The 23,138-nt window shown below is 46.9% G+C and overlaps 1 protein-coding gene across 2 annotated transcripts in view; it reads right to left on the reverse strand.

Moving 5' to 3' along the window:
- LSAMP (limbic system associated membrane protein) overlaps positions 1–23,138 on the reverse strand; it is a 317,583-nt gene that overhangs the window by 44,784 nt on the left and 249,661 nt on the right. The window lies entirely within an intron of this gene.

The raw sequence follows: 23,138 nt of genomic DNA on the forward strand, positions 1-23,138 counted from the left end.
ATTCAACTTAGCCCATAGAATTCCATCCTTTTATGTTTGAAACTTGGAAGAAGGCTTGAGAAATTACAAATTGGCCCAAATTTACTTGAAATGGGAAAGAGTATTAGCTTAGACCCTTACACATTCCTGTGGGTCTTCCTCTGCAAGCTGGAGTCAAACATTTCATGACCAGATTACACAGCCCCTGAATCTCCTGTGCTTTTGCAAGATGGCAGTTCCTGTAGCTCATCCCTGTTTTCAGTGAGACTACTCTGAACACACCGAGTTCACAACTAAAACCCAAAGACCGGGATTTCCATATCAGCCTGGATCTTGCCACTGATCTTTTACACAGCTATAGTTTTCAACTGAGGAAATGAGGTCAAAGAGTTAAGCCACCCCTCAGCAAGATTTACCCTTTCAAAAACATGTCAGTGTGTTGTGATGCCTGGTGCCAATATTTGTATAGGTGGATTAGAGCCTTGAAAAATCATTTTGTTTGCTTTTCTGTTGACCACGCTCCTTGCTGCAATGTTTCTCAATTAGATCCAGCACAGTGACTGCCCGACACCATCCCCCGTATCTGCTGCTGGTGGATGGAGCAAAGGGAATATTCTCCAGGGAGCACAACAAGGGATCAGGAGACGAGGCTAAATGGCTGGATTTAGGATTGAGCAGGCATGAAGCATTGCCAGGTATCAAGGCAAGGATCACAGAGGTTTTGAGCAGGGTGGGGTGTGCTGGGAAGATATTGTCTGGGCTCACACGCCGCAGGGACTTTTGATCAATTGGGCTGCCTCCTGTGATATTATCATCTGAGGTATCTGCTGTTGATTCATAGTGATAGTGGTCCAGATAAATGATTGCTTCAGTCTAGGATATCTATACTGTTAGCCACCCCCCTACTTCCCAAAGAATAAGGAGTCTCTCTCTCTCTCAAACCTGCACGGCACTGACTGCAAAGGAGGAGGAAGGCTTTTGCCCAGTGACTAATATTGCAATTTGTACAGTCCTACAGGGGAGGCAAGCAGAGAGGAAATATAGACTCTGATTTTGAGCTCTTTTAGCTCCCAGATGCAGCTCTTGCCATTGCAAGCGCAGCTGTTGGTCATCAGCACTATTGCAAATCATGGCTGTGAGACAGGGTCTCTCATGCAGGGATACGGGAAAAAGAGGGGGTTCACCAGAAAGGGAGAAGGCAGAAAACAATGAGTAGAAGAAACGGTTTCAAACCAACTCCTTTCTGATTTCTTTCAGCTTACCCCATAAGTTTAGGAGGGGTCTGAGGACAAACTAAAAAGATATTTCATGACTTTGTCCCAATTCCCTAATACTCTCTCTTGTCATGATGCTTACAGAAAACTTCCAAAAACTGTGCTGCTGCTGGCATGAGAAGACCGTGGCCAATCGTGTCAACCAAAAGCATCTCACTGCGCTTCACCCCCCTGTATTCCCCTGTTACTGTCATGGACAGCAATACACACCTCTCCCCTCCCCTGTCCCTCTTCCCTCCCCAAACCCATTTGTCTCTTCTGGGGAGACAAATGTCTTGCTCTGACAGGAGCCTCTAGCTCCTACCGGGGCCAGAGGCAGCCCAAAGACAGGACAAAGCATGAAAAGCCACCCACTTTATGTTGAGGACTCACTGGCTACTTACTGCAAAGCTCCTGAAGAGGCAGGGGTTTCATTAGAGTGCTTTTGCAACTGGCACACTGGTGAGAGTTTTACTGTAACTGAAACAGCAGTTGTTCTAATTAAACCAACACAGAGTAGGCCACCTTAATCACCAGCGTGATTTCATCTTCCTTGAGGAGAGAGGGGAAGAGGAATCAAAATTGATAAGAGAGAGGGAAGAAGGGGAAATATGCTGAGTCCGTTTGCTCCTGGTTCCTCAATTTAGAACACTAAGGGATGTCTCTCATCTCTGCAAAGATTAATGTGAGCTTCTGATGGCATGTTTTATTAAATGGTTATATAATAATTAATGCTTGAAAGCAGGGTTTCCAAAAGCCACTAAATGCTTTAACACGACAAGACCCAGTGGCTTTCAATGGCATTTGTGCTTGCAAGTCACTCAGGTGCACTGGAAAACTTCACCTCTACTCCCTTATTCAAATCATTGCCTCATTTACTCCATCAGCATGACCTCGCAAGGCTACGTGGAAGAAACTGGGGGCAGGGGTGAAAACCATGAGCCCTCTAGGGAGAGGGTTCATGTTTCCTCGACCTTGGGTGGAGGGAGGAGGTGCCAGCAGCACACGGCCTGAGTGAGAAATCCATCAGCTGATAAGCAAGCACCCAGACACCAAGGACACCTGCGGAAATAACAGCATGATAATTCCCTTCCTGACTCTCCCAAAGCCTACAACAGGGAGGCACATCTGTCCCTGAGCTGAGGCACGCCAGCAGGCCAGGTAGAAATGCTCCTGGCAAGCTAGGAGGCCAGTGGGCCAAAGCTTAATAGGAAAACAGCAGTGATTTGTCTCCACCACTATTTATGTTTCAAGCCCATGACAGGCTGTCAGTGGAAGTGAGTGCTGCTAAATTTACTGCTTCTCAGATCTCCGCCACAGTTGCATACTTGACAAGTCACTTCATTTGAAGGGCTAGGTATTGGGCTGGACTTTCCTCCCCCACGCTCTCCTTCAGTAAAAGCCACAAACCAGCTGTCTTTACACTGCAAACTCTTCCCCTTGGGGGCTATATTGTCAGGGTGTGAGTTTAGAGAAGAGGGACGTTCCCAGCATATTCATTTTTAACCCCGATACATGCCGGTCTCGTTCTGGGGCACTTGACTGCAGATGCGTGCCTGACAGGACACACATGACTGTACCGAACTATTAACAGCTGGGTTGCAGAGTTGGGCACTTGGAGACGGAGAATGTGAGAGTGTGATGAGCACGGACGAGTATCAGCTGGGCGCATGGGCAAGAGCTGCTCAGCATCGTAAGGAGAGCAGCACGAAAGTTTGTGGGGATGCGAGAGGAAATGCAGTTGGGCGAAAGGGTATGCAGGAATTAGACTCTGCACGCGTGTGTGAGGGTGGTGGAAAAAATACACATGGAAGCACAGATGTGGGACTGGAAGTACGCTGGAGCGTTAACATGATGACGTGTGTGTGGGAAGGCTGGCAGACCGGGAAATAGTAGCGAGAGGACGAGGGCAGGGGTGCGCCTGCAGTCTCGCGCGTGGGCAGCAGAGCTGCACATCGCCTGGGAGCGGGTGCTTCTCTGTTTCCTCTCCTTCTTGGAGGACTGCAATTCAGACTATCGTTTGCCTCTGCTGTCCCAAGTGTTGCGTGGTGCCTGCAACCCACACAGCCTCATGCACGCCTGTGACTAAGCACCTTTTTGCAGGTTGGACAAGAGAAGAGGCCTCATTAATGGCTGAATACCTGTAATGGCTGGTTTCAAACACTCCTGGAAAGCAGAAGGGGAGTGACACTGCCGTTTGAGGATGTGGGCCGTAAGAAACCCCAGATCTCCCCTTCTTTTTTTGTCTAACTTGTCGTCATCGCACTTCAAACACCTTGTTGAAGGGCTCTGGTCTTAGTTGTGTGGAAGCTGCTCCCCGCTTTACGAAGCTGTGCTGCTGGGCAGCACCACATCTTCTCAAATGCTCTGACTCTCCTTTTGGCTGCAGGTATCAAGACAAGTTGTCAGGAATACGGTGTTATGAAAGACAGCCAAAGGGAATTGGGCACATCCTCCTGCCCCAAGCACTACTTCCTTGTCTTCTATACGCAGTGGAGCTCTGCTTTCTCCAACACATACTCTTGATCTCATGCACAAGATGCTTTCATTTTGTTCTCTCATGCGCACTCAGTAAGTTACACACGTGCACGCACACAAACACATACCCCTACACAGAGTGCCACGCAGAAGCGGGACACATCCTCCTTTTTGCTGTCACATGAGTGCAGGACCATTGCAATTCTCCACCAGCCCTTTCCACCAGCAGATTCCACTGGAATCTGCTCCACTTGCTTTTCCAGTGGTGCAGGCCAGAGGCCCTTGTTCTGCAATTGCGCCGCAGAGTTTATATGATTAAATGTAGCATCTGCAGCTATATTAGCTGGGCTAATAGTGACAAGTGCCATCAATCCTCATACTTCAGCAGATACGCTGATCACCAGCTGGGGACAGAAATCTCCCCTTGCCTCTCATCACCATAACGTATAAACTGCATGCTTTATGTGGGTTTCACACCGCTGTATGCACGAATCACGGTTGCAAATGGGCCACTTCTCTCTCTCCTGGCAGATCAGAGTGTTGCAACACTGGACTATATTGACAACAGGCATATTGACTGGCCCCACAGTACACAGCATCCAGTCACCGCTCCTTTACTGCAGCACCTTCTCCTCTTTATCAGCTTCGCCACTGGAAGCATCTGCAATGGCTTGTCAATACTTTGTCCTCGCCCTGCTGATCCGTGGATGCCAGTCACATGCTGACAAAGATCGCCTCTTTAGAAACCCAAGAGCAGACGGAGAGAAACAGAGAGAGGTGGAGTTTGTGAGTTAGAGGCTGACAAATAGTTTCGGGTATCTTCTATTCTTTCTTTGGTTCACTGGTTTCCACGCAACATAGCAGACATTTTTATGAGCGGCTCATCCAAGGCTGCTCTAAATTTTATTGGGGGTGGGGGAGAAGCACGACAATTGTGCCCTCCCACCTGGCCTCCAAGGACCAGGAATTCATCCACAGTAATCATCCATGCCCTGCGGATTGAGGTCCTCTGACACTTTTACTGGATAATAGCCCTTCTTAATAATCCAGCCATCCAATCGAATTCCTTTTTATCACCTCTCCAATACCAATACTCCATCTGAGCATCCTTTGTAGGCGAGAACTCAGTGGAAAAAAAAATAATCCTGCAACTTCTGACCATAAGGTATTGAGATAATATTAAAAAAAAGGTTTTCGAACCCCCTCTCCCCAACACTTGTTTCCTTATTTCTCAGCTGCTCTCAGAACTGCTGTCCTTGTATTTCTAAGTCCAGCATTCCAAATGGGATGCTGGGTCTGATTAAAACAGCTTCCTGGTTTATAGGTTACGTCAATATCCTGGTGGGATTTTATGCTACTAATCTCAGCAGCCTGCAATTGCAGAACAGTTGAAGGAGGGGAGGAATGTTAACTACATTAAAATGCCAAATTCACCTGCAGACTGTATTTTTTCACTGCTTCAGGAGCAGAAGGTCTTGAGATAATTTTTAGGCAGTATGAGCTTGCATATACAGGGGGATGTAACAAGCAGGAAGGAGAGGGAAGAAGAGAGAAGGAGAGAGAAGGAATGAGAATGGAGAATAGGGGAAGAACTAGCAAGACAACAAAAAAAATTTAAAAAATAGCATAAAAAAGATAGTTTATGAGACAAAAGTGTTCAGGAGAAGGACAAAAAAGGAAGTAGATAAGTAAATGAGCCACAGAGCATGAGATATACATGAAAGGCTGATTAAAAAAAGTGAGGGGATGCAGAGGGTTAGGGCAAGCAAGTGGAGCTCTGAGTCTAAGCAAGGTGAATTACCATGGGAAAGCAGCGTGGAACATCGCTAGCGTCGGCTGGGAATACAACATCCAAGAGGTAACTGAGGCCTGAGTCTTTCAGATGTATTACAGCTGTATCGATCTGTGGCAAACAGTTTCACTACTTACACACAATACAAGGCTGTTGGCAGTGCCACTGAGGGTCTCAGACACTTAGATGGTATGTATACATGCACGGGACATATAAGTAGGAAGAGAGGTAGGTAAGCTGTTCCCAGGATCTTTGATAGTGAGGACTAGGGAGAACAGAGTGGAAACGTTTGTGCTGACTCCTCCTCCTTCCTTTCTGCCTGCTTCATCACATTAAAGGCAGATAAAATACACAATGAACTACTATCTTATTTCTAGATAAACAAGTGCTCTCATTGCTACCTTCTCAAACACAGAGAAGTCCTCTGGAAGGTCTCAGTTAATAAAACGCTCCGCGTTATGATACAGTCTGTGATTCATGGATCAAAAAGACAAGGAAGAAGCCATAGTCCCACCCCTAAACAATCCCAGCACTGCAGGAAATACAGAAGATAATCTCCAGCTCTTTCCATGCAGCCTCGGAAGAGTGCCCATGCGTTTCTTTTCCTCTTCTTGCCCTAGGCTCTTGCTGTGAACAAGCCCTGGTTTGCATGGAGGCCAGTGTGGCTGCTAAGAGGCTCAGGAGGAAAGAAACACTGTGAGTCTCTCCAGTCGCTTGTCACTGGGGTCATTTGAGGTTTTGGTGCAAATCTGTTCTGGCTGGCAAAGGCTCCTCACATCTTCCCGCTGCATCAGCTTGTCACGCAGCAGAGCTGGGCTGCCTGACGCATGCATGGGAGGGAGCCCGCAAGAGTGAGTGCTCTGTACTCGGCACTGGTGAGGCCTCACCTCGAGTCCTGTGTTCAGTTCTGGGCCTCTCTGTACACGAGGGACATTGAAGTGCTGGAGCGTGTCCAGAGGAGAGCTACCAGGCTGGTGAGGGATCTGGAGACCAGGTCATATGAGGAGAGGCTGAGGGAGCTGGGCACGTTTAGTTTGGAGAAGAGGAGGCTGAGGGGAGACCTCATTGCCCTCTACAACTACCTGAAAGGAGGTTGTAGAGAGGTGGGCGTTGGCCTCTTCTCCCAGGTGAGTAATGACAGGACCAGAGGAAATGGGCTGAAGTTGCAGCAGGGGAGGTTTAGGTTAGGTATTAGGAAGAATTACTTTACTGAAAGAGTGGTCAGGCACTGGAACAGGCTACCCAGGGAGGTGGTTGAGTCACCATCCCTAGAGGTATTTAAGAAATGTCTTGATTTGGCACTTCAGGGCATGCTCTGAAGGGCAGAGATTGTAGGTTGTTGGGGTTTTTTTTGGGTTTGGTTATTTTTTTTTTTTTGTGTGTGTGTGTGTGTATGGTTGGACTCGATGATCTCAAAGGTCCTTTTCAACCATGAAGATTCTATGATTCTATGATTCTGTGATTCTATGTAGCTGCTGCAAGAGGGGATGGAGATGAAGCCCAGCTTGCTGGAGACCATGGGTCTGCTCCTAATGCAACATGACCCAAAGAGGGTCTCATCTGTCATATACAATGGGAAGGCTGAGGTCTGCTATGAGGCTCTCCACTCAGATCTGGAAAATCCTGGCTTTCTCTACACCCTCTCATCTTCCAGCTGGAGGCACTTGTAGGGAGTCATGGCAGAGAGCTGGGGGAATTAGAAACTGAGATACCTGTTCAGGTATTTCTACACTTAACCCAAAAGCCTTCCTGAGCTCTTGTCAAACAGAAATTTGCTGAAGGTGACATATAACCCTCTGAATTTGAACCTCCTCAGGACATTTGTGTGTGCTACTCCTGCCAGCACGCTATGTTAACTCATATATCACTTGCTTAATGATTCAGGGATTTGACCACCTTAACTTGGAGCAGATAGTGAGTTGGAGGCAGGAAGGTTTGACTCCCCGTCTGTGTTTCTGTTTACTCAGTCATCCACAGAAGTGGATGATTTCTGCACTAGCCCAAAGGCAAGCTTAGCTCTTTCAATTAAGAAAAATGAAAAGAATAGACATTTAGGAGCCCTCAGAGACAGAGATGGGTTGATGCTGGCAGAGAGTATCCAGCACTGCTTAGAGTCATAAGGTGAGCGATGGTCTCGCTTCCCTTTCCAGGCAGGAATCCCACTCTCCACCTGCACTGCGGTGCTCATCACCAGCCCTGTGTAGCAGGGGATGCCTTAAGAGCTGGGGCAGGAAGATAGACCGTGGAGATGCCCACCTATAGTCCCTTCTGTGCTGCCTGCATGGCAGCTATGAAGATGCTAGCAGCCTTCCCATCTCCAGGACTGGAGCGTAGGTGATAGATTAAACCTCAGCTTAGGCAAGAGGGAACGAGGCTGCAGAAATTCCTACTGAGTTTTCTCAGGAGAAATGCAGTCTAGGTTAGATTCAGACTAATAGCCTAACACTTGTTCCTCTCTAAAAGCAGAAAATGCCCAAGGCATTTTTCTTGTGCTTGTGCAAAGACACTGATCACAAACCTGCATACAGCACCACATTCTGGGTTCCTTCTGCAGGGAAAAGTCATTAAGCAAAATCACACGCATACACCCAGCAAAAAAGGCAAAAGATGAAAAAAAATCTGTGTGCACAGGGAACAGTCGCAGCTGTTTCAATTTATGAGACAAGAAATTGTATTTCAAAGAGAATACAGGAGTTTTCCCCTTTGAGAAAGTTATTAACCAGAATTCACAATAAACCCCCTTCCATTTATATGCCCCTAAACTGAAGGGCCGTGCTCAAGATTATACTGCATTCTGCAGGGCTCTGCCCTGCCAAGAAGAGCTTGCAAGCCTCAGATCTTGCCATCCCAGATGCTTCAATCACCTCTCCTGCCCTTTGACCCATCACACTCCTGCTTTCAGTTTCTCATCCTTTTTTCCCCTTCTTCAGTTCACATACCTCTTTTTGTCTTTTCACTTCTCCCTCTTCCCCTCTCTCCCTCCTCCTCTTGCCCTATTATTCTCCTTCTTATCTTCCAGCCCTTTTCTCCTTCCACTCATAAATCTGTCTGAAAGACCAAAATCTGACTGTAACTCAGCTCAGCTACTGCAATGACAAAAAACATTCATGGAGGAATAGCGTATGGGAGAAACATCTATGAGAACATTTTTATATTTGCAGCTTTGTTTTGCTTTTATAGTTGTCTGTTACACGGCTAACACATGTAGTGATTGCTCCAAGAGAGATGATGCCATATCACGTGTCTGGGAAAGACTTCATTCTTCTACTTCAAAGCTGTAGGGAATTGAACCAGAGGGGGAAAAAGGAGAAGAAAAAAAAAAAAAAAGAAAAAAACCAACCCTACAACTGATGCAGTATGCTACAGCTAAAGAGAAATTACTGGGAGGTGTCAGCAGCAAAGAACTTCACTTATTGAAGGGCTGGTCTGCTGGAAATTTCCTTGAAGATGACCCACTGAAGATGTGTTTGATTTGAACTTATAAGGGGCTGTATCTATTTGTACTTGAGGACCCTGGTGGAAAGCTCAAAGATAATTAGAAATCTTTTGCATATACTAGCTTTCATGCTTAGGACATTGATCAAGAAGGCAAGAAAACAACAGAAGATATTGTGGTGTAAAAGAGGGAAAAAAGTAGAGAGAGAAGGTCAATCCAGCTATCAGATGCATACCTGCTCTTAAAAATGGAACATTTCGTGTAGAACATACATCCATGTTTCACTCTCACTTGTTAACAAGGAAGCAAGTAACTTAAGGAGGTGATAGTTTACCCATGAGGGAAAAACAATAAATCAAGCAGTTACATAAATAAAGGACACTATCTTCTTCTTAAAACTCTCTTACTGCTGGAAGAAAGACAGTGGCCTAGGTAGACCATCGTCATTTTTCTGGCAAGGCTGCTCTTAGACACATCCTAGTGTCACAACACACACTTTTCTATACGTATATTTGTGTGTGGTCAACTTTAGGTAATGCAATTTGTATGCAGCAGCCTGGAAATGAAAATATAACAAGCATTGCAAAGCCGATATTCTCCTCATTAAAAAGAGAAAAATCCTCCTTCACCAAGTATGACCTAGTATCTATATCTCCCTTTTGGACAATATATACTGTGCCGCACATACAATGGAAGCAATAAATGAGCTATTATGTAAAACAAGAAGAGGCTTCCTAATATGGCAGCGAGCGTTTGGCATGCAGTCATTGATTTAAACATCAGCCAAACAGGTAATGATTAAAAGATGAGAAAATGCCTAGTCTCACTCAAGACCCCAATCAGCACATTAGAAAAACCTTCCATAGTTTTTGCACAGTAACTCCCCGCATAACTCCCACTGAGGAGGGTCCAAGGCACAAGGGTGGGAAACGTTTGACCCCGCTGCCCAAAATCTCTCAGTTCAGAAGACAAAAGACTTCAGCTTCCAGTATTTTCAGTCTCGTGCTTTCCCTAGCGCACAAGTCATGGTATAAATTAAGCAAGAGCTCTGTCTTCTACAGCAAGCAATGGTCAGTACCCACACCAGTAGAGGGAGGGTCTAGTCTAGGATGAGAGTGGCAGCAAAAGCAGCTGCTATTTAGTGCTATAAAAGCAGCCTTTTTCTGTTTCCATTGCATGTTCCTACTTCCACCGGTCAAGGAAGCCTCCTTCATATCCCGAGATATCTGCATGTGCTCATAAGCCGCTCTATAGCCAACCCGCAAGCCAGTGTCAAACGGGCTTATGCTGAACCACTCAGGGGTTTGAGATTGAACAAAAACAAATTGGAAAAAAATACAGCATACTGGAGACAGTCTTTAGAGTGAGCATTATATGAGCCTGACATGGAAGGAACTGGGCATCTTACTGATTTGTACAATGCTGCTTCTCGTTCAATTCACCTGCTTTTAAGCGGCTGACTGAATTGTCTCAGGAGACTCCCTGGTCCGGGGTTCACCTCCACACAGCTCTTCCTGTCCATCTCCTCCTCGTAACCAGCCTTTCTTTTCCAATTCTCTCAGTATGAATAAGAATATCTCTGCAGGGAAAAGTCGTCTTTCTCTGCAATCCCCAGTTTAATGCTCTGACGTGGCATCAATATCCTGCTGCTATCTCTTCCTTTTAATTAAGTTCTACCTCTGCCTTTTATGCCCCTTCTCCTTAAGTCACTCAATTTTCCTCTTCTCTCTGCCCTGCTTCACCCTTCCTGGTGGGGTTTGGGTTTTTTCCTTCCCTTTCCTCCTCCCCTGGAAACTTGCCAGCAATACAGCAGAAGGGAGCACACTGAGAAAGGTTAGGCAAACACAACATTATTACCAGAATCAGCAACATATTGCTCATTAAACATTTAAAATCAACAGTTGCTGGCTTGATCTGCCAATATTGTGAGAAATGCCAGTTTTAGCTCAAGGTGCCTCTTGTTTCCAAAATGGCTTTATTTATGATGTGGGAGCTGGTGGCTGCGAGAACAAAACCCTACCTCAAGCGGCCAACAACACCCAAGCTACGGGCGGCTCCATGGAAAGTTCCCCAGCGAGCACCAATCGCTTCTGCCTCCCCGTCGCCCCCGCTGCTTTCCAGAAACAAATGGATGTGTTAAGAGCACAGAAATGTGTTTGCAGGAGATAAATTATTTATCTGAAATTTACTGTTGTGAAGTCAGCGTAATTCTCAAATCCGCAGACATATTTTATGCACTGATAGGACATTTCAAACAGGGGCATTTGGACTCGTTTCTTCCCTCCTCCTGCAAGCATTAACACAATAATGCCTCACCTGGAAAAGAAAAGAGCTGGTGCTGGAACTGGAAAGGCAGTAGGATAATACGCTTGTAGTTTCATATTGTGCCCCAGTAAAGTTCTGTTTCTTGATAAACAAACCACCACAACACTCCTTCCCCTCCCCCCCCCCCCCCCGATCTCTGTGATGTTTCCCTCTTTCTGGAGTCCCTTGGGTAGCACAGGGTATCTAAAACCATGCCACTGACAATCTTATGAGTAGGCATCCAAATGGCAACTCCTTCTTCCCAGAAAATAACTTCGGGGAATTTTTGCCAATTATTCTGAAGGGAACAGAGCTGGGTCCTAGGTCTCAGTGTGAAGATCTATTCACTCTGAATTGTACTTGTTTGAAGCATAAAAAATAAGACCGTCCTCTGCTAAGGCAGGAGTAAAGCGGTCAATTAGAAACCACACAGTTCACGTAGCAGATAATCAGCGCTACATTTCTGACACGATCTTGCCCACTGAGCAATAACAAGACCCGCAGATGCTCACAGGCACCCTTCACTTTAAGTCAGTCAGAATGAAAATGAATATGGCCCGGCCACGTCTTTCCCTTTGTTCTGCACAGGTGTATTTAAACCAGTACATGCTCAAAGAGAAGCCAATGGCTTGCTCAAGGCTCTAGTAAATCCAAAAGGTAGCAGTAAAGACTGCGGTTTTCCAGGCTATAAGTAAGCATTTTTGAGAAATCAGATGGAATGCTTCCAACAATCCAGAGATCCTGCAGAGAAGTCCCAAAAGCTCCTCATTTTAACAACAATTCCGTAAGTGGATGCATTCCCCCACCTGCCACTTAAGAAGCCTAATCACATACCAGATCCTCCGTTAGAGTTGGCTACTGCACAGCAAAGGAAAAGTTGGCAGTCATTTTCACTGAAACACAGCCTAAGCGTCTTGAAATGCTGCCGCTAGAGTTTTCAGAGAAGAAAAAATAAGAGTCCTTTTGATTTAAAAACAGTTACTCTCCTCCTTGCATCTGGCGTCCCTTTTGTTTGTTAATCCAAACAAACACCTGACCTATGGTCAGATAAAACATGCTGGATTTCCACTGATAGGAGCAAGTCTTCACTGTGGCTGCAAATGGCTACTTCTGTGTGCTGTTTGATATTTAACAGGAAAGATGGAACCCTTCTTCCCGCCCTTCCCAAGCTAATTACCAGCCACCGCTGCTGACAGGACTGCAGGGCTCCGCTCAGGACAGCCCAGAAGACCATACTCTTGCACTTACATTCTGTGACAGCAACTGATGGTGAAAAATTGCTGCTGTGTTAACCCAGATACAAGGCAGCCACCAGAGATCTCAGGCGCCAGAGATCTCAGACCACAGCCCTGTTATGGGACAGCACCATGGACTCCAGAGAGACCTGGGCCGCGCCTGGCAAGTGATCCTCAAAGAGTGGGGCAGGCTGTGACCCACCTGCTCATCTTATATAGAAATGAAAGTGTCAACATTAACCTAGGTGAGGAAGTGTCTATGGGCCACATACCAGCTTTCTGGGCCAGAACTGAATCAGAGCAGCCCTCTCGCTTCATCAGAGGCATCAAAGCAGACAAAGCTGCAGGAGGATTTGTTAACCAGCCAATGACTTGACTGACCAACAACTGTAAAGAAATGGTAGCACACGTGTATCTCCTGGATGTCAAAAAATCACAACTCGCAAAAAAACACCTGAACGCAAGAGGAACCCTTCTGTAATGACAGCACAGGTAATCTAAGCTCTAGGTGTGCCAGGTAATTTAAACAGAAACAAAACAAGTCCAAATTTCTATGAACGGGTACCATGACCTGAAGACTGAAGAGAGAGCAGCCCCACAGAACAGCAGTATGCGTTTGCTAGAAACCCAGCCGTGGTGAAATTGTTTGCTCAACTTGCAATACAGTTGTAGCTTTAGGCAGTCCAATGACTTAACCATTTAATTGTCCAGAATCATTTGCCTAAAATGAGTGTTCAATAAATCTGCCCCTTTACTAGGCCAGGAAGGTCCCTGAGTCCCCGCAGGTTACAGCAGCCGGCAGACCCTCATGCTCCGAAGGGATGCTGCACTGCAGAACTGTATCAGTGTCAGAAACGTCTCACAGTCTCCTCCCAAGAGGGTTTTCCTGAGGGTTTGTTCCTTCAGGCCACAGGTCTCCGTCGATGCCGGCTTTGTCTGAACAAGGCGCGATAGTTGTGAAGGGGTAACTTTTTATTGATTTAGTTAACTGTTCAGCATTCTCCTACCATTTCAAGAGTGTTGTACTTCTGTCAGTATAGGTAGATTCATAGTAAAGTAAAAATCCAAATAAGCCAGCCACGTGCACCTACATAACAGGGTCAATTTTAAAATTACACCTTTGGTTAAACGGGGGCAACTTCCTCATGTAGTCAAGCCCCGAGCTCCCTTTTTAAGAATAGGTAGCACACCAAAAGCTATTTTCTTATGAGAAACCCCAGAAATAAGTTTCAGGCCTCAGAGAGAAGGATTAATTTGCTAGTAATGAAAGTGACACACAGGGAAAATGTAAAATCAATCTTGTGTTTAAAGGCAGAACAACACTGGCTCCACTTCCATTTTTTTTTTTCTCTCTCCCTCGCTTTCCTCCCCTCTCCCCACAGTGGCTTGTTACCACCGAGCATACATTATGCACATTACCCACAAGCCTCTGCTCTGTTTAAATTAAAAAAAGAAACAGCGTTTTTAATCAATCTATTTGCACTCTTCTGCCACAACTCACAAAAGCAGTTTGATTTCTTTTCATTGCTCTCAAGAGAGCTGAACGCAGATGACTAAAAAAACCACTGCAAAATAGGAATAATAATAGCAATAGTAGTAATAATAATAGTGACCCCCCCAAAAAAATAGAAATAGAAATAGAAAGCAGAGGCACAGTTAGCCAGTCCTTGAGCAGAACACAGACTACATTAAAAAATAACAGATCAAACTTGACCAAACCTCAGTCATCTGGCTTGTTCTTGACCTTGGACATCCCTCCCTCTCACCACTAACAGCTAAGATTAATTGCAAAATAATGGAGGATTTTTTCAATCCTTTAAAAATTGGGTTGTCTGCCTGCACCTTCTCTCCAATTCCTGGCAATTCTGCTACATGCGCATTTGGAAATGAAGTTGTTCCCAGGAATTCAGACCCTATCTTGGGATTCATACACTCAGTGATTCAGACACAAAATTAAAAATAACAGAGAAACGTTTAGCTGGTTTTGCCCATAATGAATCACAGCCGTAATTAATTCTATCCTTCAGATCTAGCGAGTCCTAATTCTTTCCTTCTTTCTTCAGTAAGGCAACAGGAGCCAAAGCAGACCGTCACTTAACAAGACTAAATCACGCTGAGAACTCCTGCTCAGTTTTCTATCCATAAACAATTTTACACAGCGAAAACCTTTTTCTCTCTTTCGTCCACAGATGAAGAGAAAAGAAGAATAACCTACCCAAGAAGAAACCCTGAAACAGAATGAGGGTCTCCCCATTGCTGGACCCCTAACAGGAGGAGGCCTTGTAGCTACAGAAAATGGTTCTTTTTTGCAGTAGCCCTTCTGCCTCCTCTACCACCCTAAGGCAGCACCCCGCTTTTAGACCTGAAACACCTCACATGATGTATATACCAATCTAGGGCTGCTACCACTAGATGTATGTACATACTTTATGATTCCAGACCTAAATATTCCCCAGGTCTCCTGCATTTTAGATTCCTGGACTTACTGTTCCGGCGGTAAAGATCCTGCCAACGTGGTGATATGTCTTTCTGCTCCAACCCAGATACATAACTTGTCCCTTTTGGCCATATCAAAGACATACACGGTACATTAATGCTAAATTATATTCACAGTTCAAACTGTGAAAAAGATTTACTATTCAAAGAAGTAAAGCCAGGGACCATATCCAAGATACAAATCTAGATGCTAGTTCAAAACTGAAACACGCAAGTATTTGGGGTTGTCAACACCTTAGGGTTTGGCTTATATTTATCTTTAACCAAAATACTGCCATTTTCGCCTGCAGCTTTAAAAGTGGAAGAGAGGAAGGGAAGATACTGGTTATCTTCCTAATTGCTTCTTTGTAGCCGTCATCTGCATAGGAAATAATGCTGGGATTTGCCATGGGCTTTAAGAGAATTAGATGCTCTCTATGCACAGAAAGTCACTGGCTCTGGATGGCTAATTCCATCAGGCTATCTGGAAAATCCCAGCTAAGTAGCAACTCTCAGCAGTGCTGGGAAAAGGAAATGAGAAAGAGTACGGGGGTTTCATGGTGCCGCTAAAAAGTAGTGACTGCTCTCAGTATTGGCAGCTACTCTTTGAACTAGAGGGAGCACCATTCCAGAAGCTGCGAGGGAACAGAGGGGCGGGGTGGGTGCACCCAAGTGCATCGCAGGGTATCTCGTGATTCTTGCTGTCAGCGTGTGGCATTTGAGGCCACAAATGCACAATTTCTGGCAGACACAGAGCAGAGAAGGCCATGCCTGGGGAGCTTTCAAGACTAGGCTGTGTCTGGATGCGTGGTTGAGTGACCACTACCACACAGCAAGGGCTGCAGTGTTTTCCAGCCAGGGGAGCAAAGGCACCGCGCCGCAGAGCTCTTCTGCAGAAGAGCCCTAGACAGAAGAACTCCCTGTAGGTAATCAGGAAAAGCATCAGCCTCGCTGTGTTTGGAGCGTGCAGTAAGAGGGGGCCCTTCACATCCCCTTTTCTCACCTAATAGAGCTGAAGCACCAGGCTCTGCCAGCGTGCACTGGGGAAAGAGCAGCTACCAGCTGGTGTATGGGAAGCGGGGGAGCTGGAGGTCTCAGGTCAACATTAAGGACTTTTGACCTGACCCCAGTCAGTCAATGGGTGGTAAGTCTAGACCACAGTGCAAACCACGTGCAGGTCCAAATGATATGAACTTGCCAATGGTGGGGGAAACTATCAGACGAAGTGATTATGTGAGCGTATTTTCAAGGTGGCTAAAACTGCACCAGAAAGTACTTGTTTATAAGAGGCTCAGTCCTTGAGCCTGGAGGGTCCAGCCCAGCCAATCACTGTGTGTGTGTTACCAACACAGCAGGGCAAAAAGAGATTTACAGAACAGAAGGGGATCATACACCTGCTTTTTACACAATACACCTCTCCTATGAGAAAAGGCTGAGAGAGTTGGGGTTGTTTGCCTGGGGAAGAGAAGGCTCTGGGGAGACCTTACTGCGGCCTTTCAGTACCTGAAGGGGGCTTATAAGAAAGATGGGGACAAACTTTTTAGTAGGGCCTGTTGCAATAGGACAAGGGGTAATGGTTTTAAACTAAAAGAGGGTAGATTTAGACTAGATATGAGGAAGACATTTTTTATGCTGAGGGTGGTGAAACACTGGCACAGGTTGCCCAGAGAGGTGGTAGATGCCCCATCCCTGGAAACATTCAAGGTCAGGCTGGATGGGGCTCTGAGCAGCTTCATCTAGTTGAAGATGTCCCTTCACATTGCAGGGGGGTTGGACTAGATGACCTTTAAACGTTTCTTCCAACCCAAACATGATTCTATGATTCTATGTACACTGCAGAGGTTTACTGGCTCCGTTCAGGCCCCATGGGCTGAACGCCATTAGCAGCTGGTGAGGCTGTGCATCCCCTGGTTTAGTTTCACCTGAAAGGAAGTCTGCGTATGCCCAGAGACCATCCTGCAACAGGAACCAAAGCAAAGAGATGACTATGAGTTATGCTTCGAAAGCACGGTCGGGATTCAAACTCAAATGCTAATGTAGACACACTCCATACCATATGTTGCATTGCACTTAGTAAGTGGTACATTTCTACATATAAAACATGATTCAAAATCAATTCCCTATGTAATTATTTTCACACAGGGTGGAGAGTTCATGAAAGCTGTCAATACTTCACTGTGCCAAGTGCAAAAAGTAACCTTACCACCTCTAGTGCAGTAAAATCAGATTGGTTCCCAAGATCCTGACTTTCTTCTGATTCTGGATGTCTTCAGTACGACCTCCCTCACGGATTCACACTTCATATGCCTACTACATTTCAGTGATTTGCCGGTAAAGTCTATTTAACAAGAATAAATATTGAGCATCAAAACTCTGTTCTTCTGAGATCTCCATGTCTACAAATTTACCAGAGCAGAGATTCCCATCATCTTCTACCTCAGGAACTTCATTCCCTCTCCTTTAATAATCCTGATTATAGACAGAAGACTGTCTGTAGAACTGAGATGGTACAAGAGATTCCCTGTGTGATTCACTAATTTTTCAAGGCAAAGGATGCTTCTATGAATGCCAGAAACACAGCAGGTTCAGCACAGAAGAGTCCATCTGCCTCGTCCACCATTTTCAGCAAAAACAACCATGCCATTGGAAACAGGGATATTTCTGATGATGATGCACAGGTGAAAGAAAATCTCATTCACCTTTTGTTCCACTGTGTCTGTGAGGCCAAGGGAAATAGGCAGCTGTTTACACCTGTAAGGTAAGGAGATGTGACTCCAATACAGAAAGACAGATGCTGCTGTGTGAGTGTGCACCCACACAGTAAACCAGGGATAAATGGATAAAAAGCAGACCAGCTACTATTAAGAGTTTCCTATAAAATAGAAACCCTTTAGGATCTCCTAAGCAGAGACAGAACTCCCATCTCCCATGCAACCTAGTTTTATCACTGAATCACTGCAGTGCAGGACAACCACAGGCCAGCAGTCCCTCTTGCAGCAGCCTTAATCCACCCCAGCATGCACACCAGGGACCAGAGGGAGCAGGGAGTTTGCCTGCTCTCCTAGGAGCAGAAAGTAGCCTGGATACTCCTCCTATCTGGCTCCTGGAAGGTTTGGAAGAAAGGCTTCAGTAGCAAAGAGCTGCAGCTGTCTCCTCAAGATTTTTGAACAGCGGGGAGTTCAAAGAGACTGCTCAAGTCTGAGGCATCTATGGTGTCAGGGTTGAACAAGAGAGGGAGAAGAAATGCTCTTTAGTGCATGGACATGCGAGACTTTTGAATTCTACACAGTATTTTCTCCCCTGCTGGGTTTCATTTGCTAGTGAAGAGCTATCATTATATATATATATAAAAATACCAGCTTACATTTTCACCCACCATTCACATTTCTAAATTCCTTTGCCTACTGCGCAAATGCTGACTGGTGGGACATTTCCCTCCCGAAGTTTTACTATCTGATCACCATAATAAACAGATCCAAGAGTGTGCTGCTGATATATGATGCACAGAATGGGCAAAAGCTTTCCCAGATGTCAGTATTAACCTCTGCTACACCCCCATCAACGCAGTGCAGCTGATGGAACCTTGCTGATATGCTCTGCAAGGGCAGCCAAGAACTAGGCCTGGGGACAGGACCCAATATCCAACGAGTTTCAGAGTGTGGCGCTCTGATGCTCTTGAAGCTCTTTTGAGTACCATGAAGGACCTCAGTGTATGCCTATGTACGTATGCATGCATTTGTATTTCTGTCTGTGATGGAGGACTTGGCTCTACATGGGAGGGTGAGGAATATGCCCTCCTTTTTTTCCTCCTCCACTGAGAACAATTTAGGTAGTTGGATTTGATTTTCTTTTGCGTTTCTTCTAGGTTTCCTTCATTTCTGAAGTGCACAGGGCAACATCCAGAGCTCTGCAGCACAGCAAAGCCCATGGTACTGGGCTGAATGGCTTGGACATTCAACCGGTACCTTGTGCACAATACAGCTCAGTCTTGAACTGTATCAGGCTCCGTTATCTCAATCCTCAGCTTCATACAGCTTTGGCAGCTCTCCTCCTCCTTCTATTTACATCTTTGTTCCTAAAGCTGCATCAAAGCACCCGGGGCTTCACCCACAGCACTCGTGCTCCCTTAGCCCAGCTCCCTATCCGCAGCTCTGCCAGTAGCCCTAGCAAGGACTAAGGAGACAGGGCATGGAGAAATCCTGATTTTATCTTAGTCTTGTTTTTTGTTTTTCTTTTTCTTTTCTTTTCAGGATCCTCTCCTGGATGAGTGGCTAACCGCCTAGAGCAGCTCTAACTCCTCTACGGCAGCACACCATGCTGCCAAGCATTATTCACAGAGGACAGAAACAGGATGGGGCAAATGCAGAGGGAAGGCAAGCGGAGGAAAATGAAAAAGAGTCAGCAAATGACTGCAAACCAATGGGTGCCAACAGAGAGGAGAGGAGGGAAGAGCAGGGAGGGTCTGAGTGAGGTGTTGCTTAGTGCAATCAGAGTTACCATGCAACTGGGATCAGCAGAGCGATAAGGGGGGATGCTCATCCCCAGGAAAGCTGCGATCAGCGCTCAGCTGGGCAGCCTCAGAGACAGCATGCTGTCACTGTCACCTACCCAAGCTCCCAGGGCAGCCCACGCCTCCATCTGCCCAGACCCTGGGATGCACTGAGATGTCTCCTGCCTCGGGTGGCACCCGGGCTGGGTGGGCATGCCGTTGCCAGAGCCCTGTAGAGCTGCTGGGGGCTCAGGGCAGGGAAGCAAAGCTCTTTTGAAGTTGTAAGTGCTGCCTCTTTGCGGCACCCCAGACAGAGACAGACACCATCAGCTTGGACGGACGCAGGGGGCTGGTTTGGTTTCCTTCTTTAATAGGCTGCTCCGAGACAATAACAGGCTGCAGCACTGCGGAGGTAGGAGGCTCTTGCCTTAAGGGCTGTCTCCCCTGTGCTGGAGGATGATGAGGGCATCTCAGCCAGGCGGGCAGCGGGGCTGCAGGACTGCTTTTGGGGCTGGGGGGGTGAGCTGCACCATGCTGTGCTCTCCCAGGCTGGTGTCTGGGTCCAGTAGCCCAGGGTGGAAGGGAAATCCCCACAGCAGATGCCATTTGCAGAGATGAGGCTGAAAAAATGGCTCCCTTTGTAGCACAAGGCAGCCAGCTGCTGGCCTGACACAGGCCATCATCCTAGCCCAAAACCACAGCAACATGATGCCTGGAGAGATGAAGCCTGCAGTGCTGCTGTAAAAGCCCTTTCCCTAAGCAGTGAGATGGGCTGACACCACCCCCAGTTTACAGGTGCCATGTGAGGTGTCTTGCCATCCATCCAGCCAGGCAGCCCCTCAGGTTTACCCCAGCATCTCTCTGACATTGGACACTATGGAACGGGCTTCCAGCCACCACACTGCCTTCCCTGCCCCCAGGAGATGGGGCAGGAGAGGGGGGATGCTCATGTTCCCAACAGCTGTACCTCTGTAAGGCTGCCCTGAGCCCGGGTTCATTGGTGCCGCGGGGCACGCCGGCTGGTACGTGCCTCACCTGATGCTCCGGTCTCCCCCCACCCCGGGGGGCTGACAGACAGTCAGCGCCCAGCTGGAGAGGTGCTCCAGCTGAAAAAATCTAGGACACAGCGGGGGGCTGACAGGCAGGTGGAAGAAGAAGCAGATGTGGAGTCGATGTGGTGTGAGGACTGTGTTTGACCTGCAATATAGCTAACATCAAAATCAATCTACCCACTGTAGCTGGTCCTCCACCCCTTCGCTACCTCCCCCCCTCGGACACCTAAAACAACATACTATTCCTTCCTTCCTTCCTTCCTTCCTTCCTCTGCTGGACTCATCTGCTTGTCTTTTTGCTGCATCTGTTTACCCATCCTCCTTGTTCCTCACCTGTATCGTCTCCCCCCTTCATCTTTTTTACTGTGTCTTTCTTTCCTCACTGTGCATTATGGTTTCCCTATTTTATTTCTTCCACTCCCTCTGCACCCTCATCCTTCAGCTGCCTCTGCTGTCCCTCTCTTTCTTCATCATACCGGTCTAGCCTTCCGTGCCATCTAAATATCCATCCGTCCTTACATCCTTTCGCTGTGACGTGTATCTGTGTGGCATATCTATTTCTTAATTTCCTATATAGCAAATACAGGCAGTTTTGTTGGCTTGCTTCTCCCTCTCTCTCCTCATCATTATGAGAAAATAATGAGCTGGCTGGTCTATGTTACTTGTCAGGGGGAGGCAGGGAGAGAAAGGAAGGGCATGTGGGAGTAGCAAGCCAGGTGCCCCGGATTGTTTGCCTAGGAAGTTCTCTCCTTTTTCTTCCTTGCCCACTGTGGCCTCATTTATCTAAGGATGCAGCTGCTTTTACTGTATATTATTAGAAAGCCTAAGAAAGCAATCATTCTGCAGAAGAGGAGGCAAGAGAAACCATTAGGAACACAAGGGCTCTCTGCTAATCATTACCTGAGACTTGCCCAGGGCTGGCAGCTAGGAAGCAGGTTTATGATTGTCTCCCATGGCCCATAGTGTCTTACACGGGGATTTTTCAAATGCTTCCTTGATTCTGGACGTTTGGAGGAAAATAAAACATTAAGCTAAGGGTTGAAGTAGGACATTTTAAAAAAAAAAAAAAAAAGAAGTTCTGAGTTGGTGATAAAGCGCCCACTATCTCTTCCAGCCTCGTGGTCCCACTGCATCAGTCACTGGTTATTACTGCTGCCATCTGCTCGCCATCCTTGCTTGTAGCCTCAGACCCTCTCCTGCAGGTTGGTAAAACCACCGCCTCCCGCCCAGTCACAGACGTTGTCCCTGATCTCATATCCTTTTCCTTCAACCTGTTACGGCTTCGCTGCCTTCCTAATGCCCTTCCTATCCACGTTCCCAAAGTGATGTCTATCACAGCAGTCACCGAGAGCCCACTTCAAGCTCGCCTGTGCCATCTGTGCTTTGACAGTCTCCTTTAACCCTCTGCAAGTGCTAGTGAGCACCTGCCAAGGGGAAAAGTGAACAACATACCTCAACACTCAGGGGTAGCTCAGCAGTTAACTTAAAGTTGACCATGCAAAAACTTAAGATGTTAAGCAAAATATTTTTTATTCCCTCCCCTTAAAATTGGCCTGAAATATCATGACAAGCATTATTTATCTTATTAAGTACACTACATTAACCTTGCAAATATGCTAATGCACAAAAGGCGCTGCCTTAGCAGCTTTTTAGAATAGGAAATTAACCACGTTCATCAGAAAGCTTTTAATTATTATTATTTCTTAAATGCTGGCGAAATGCAACAGTGCTCCTTCTGCCAGGGGCACCAGAGAAGGATGAGGGACATCTGCCACCTTCCTCACAGCTGCCCCCAAAAAAGCCGTGTGGGTATTCCTACCTGAGTGACGCATTAAGGAGATGCTCTGCCCCTAGCTGCACCGCTGGCACAGCGGAGGGAAGAGCTGGAAGATCAGGCAGGCAGAGAAGGGAAGACTAAGCTGAGTACCTTCACTGAGCTATTGCTCTAGCACTGAAGAGGATGTAGGTAGAAGTGCTGCGTGCTGGGGAAGGACTGCAGACACCAGAAGGAAGGGGCCACGTCCTTTGCCCAAGGTGAGTTTCCAGTAGCTCCCCTAACATCTGGTGCAAGCCCTGATCCAGGAGAGCACAGAGAGCCTGACAGCCGTCTCACTTGGCACTGGCTTTTGAGAACAACATGCTTCAACTGAGCAAGGTGTCTTGTCTCCCTGTGCAGTGGAGAGGGAGAAATGCCCTGGGAGACACTCATCCCAGTCTCCGGCCAGTATGATGGCTCCCCTCTGTCAGTGCCTCAGGCTGAAAGCCCAGCTCAGACCCAGCTCAGACCCCCCATGGTGGTCAGAAGAACAGTGAGATGCACTCCTGCACCCTCGCAGCTGCTGGCAGAGGTTTGAGCTGGTGCCACCACAATTTCTTCTCCCAAGGACATGGCCACACTACATACTGAGTCTGGTACAGGCCAAGCGCATCTCCTCTCTGCCTAATGGCACTGAGCTGTGGGCTGTAACAGCTCATGAACAGTGTGGCAGAGCAATGGAGAGCATCACCACTGAAGACCTTCCTGTGTCTCAGTGAGCGTATGCTACTGATTCACAGTCCTTTCCCAGGGCTTGCCCTCAGCATGGTCCTCCTGGTTCCCTTTCCCATGGTGACAGACATACTCTGCTCCCCTGGCTGCCTACACC

This window comes from Rissa tridactyla, chromosome 1 (genome assembly GCF_028500815.1).
Source record: "Rissa tridactyla isolate bRisTri1 chromosome 1, bRisTri1.patW.cur.20221130, whole genome shotgun sequence".
Classification (NCBI taxonomy): Eukaryota; Metazoa; Chordata; class Aves; order Charadriiformes; family Laridae; genus Rissa; species Rissa tridactyla.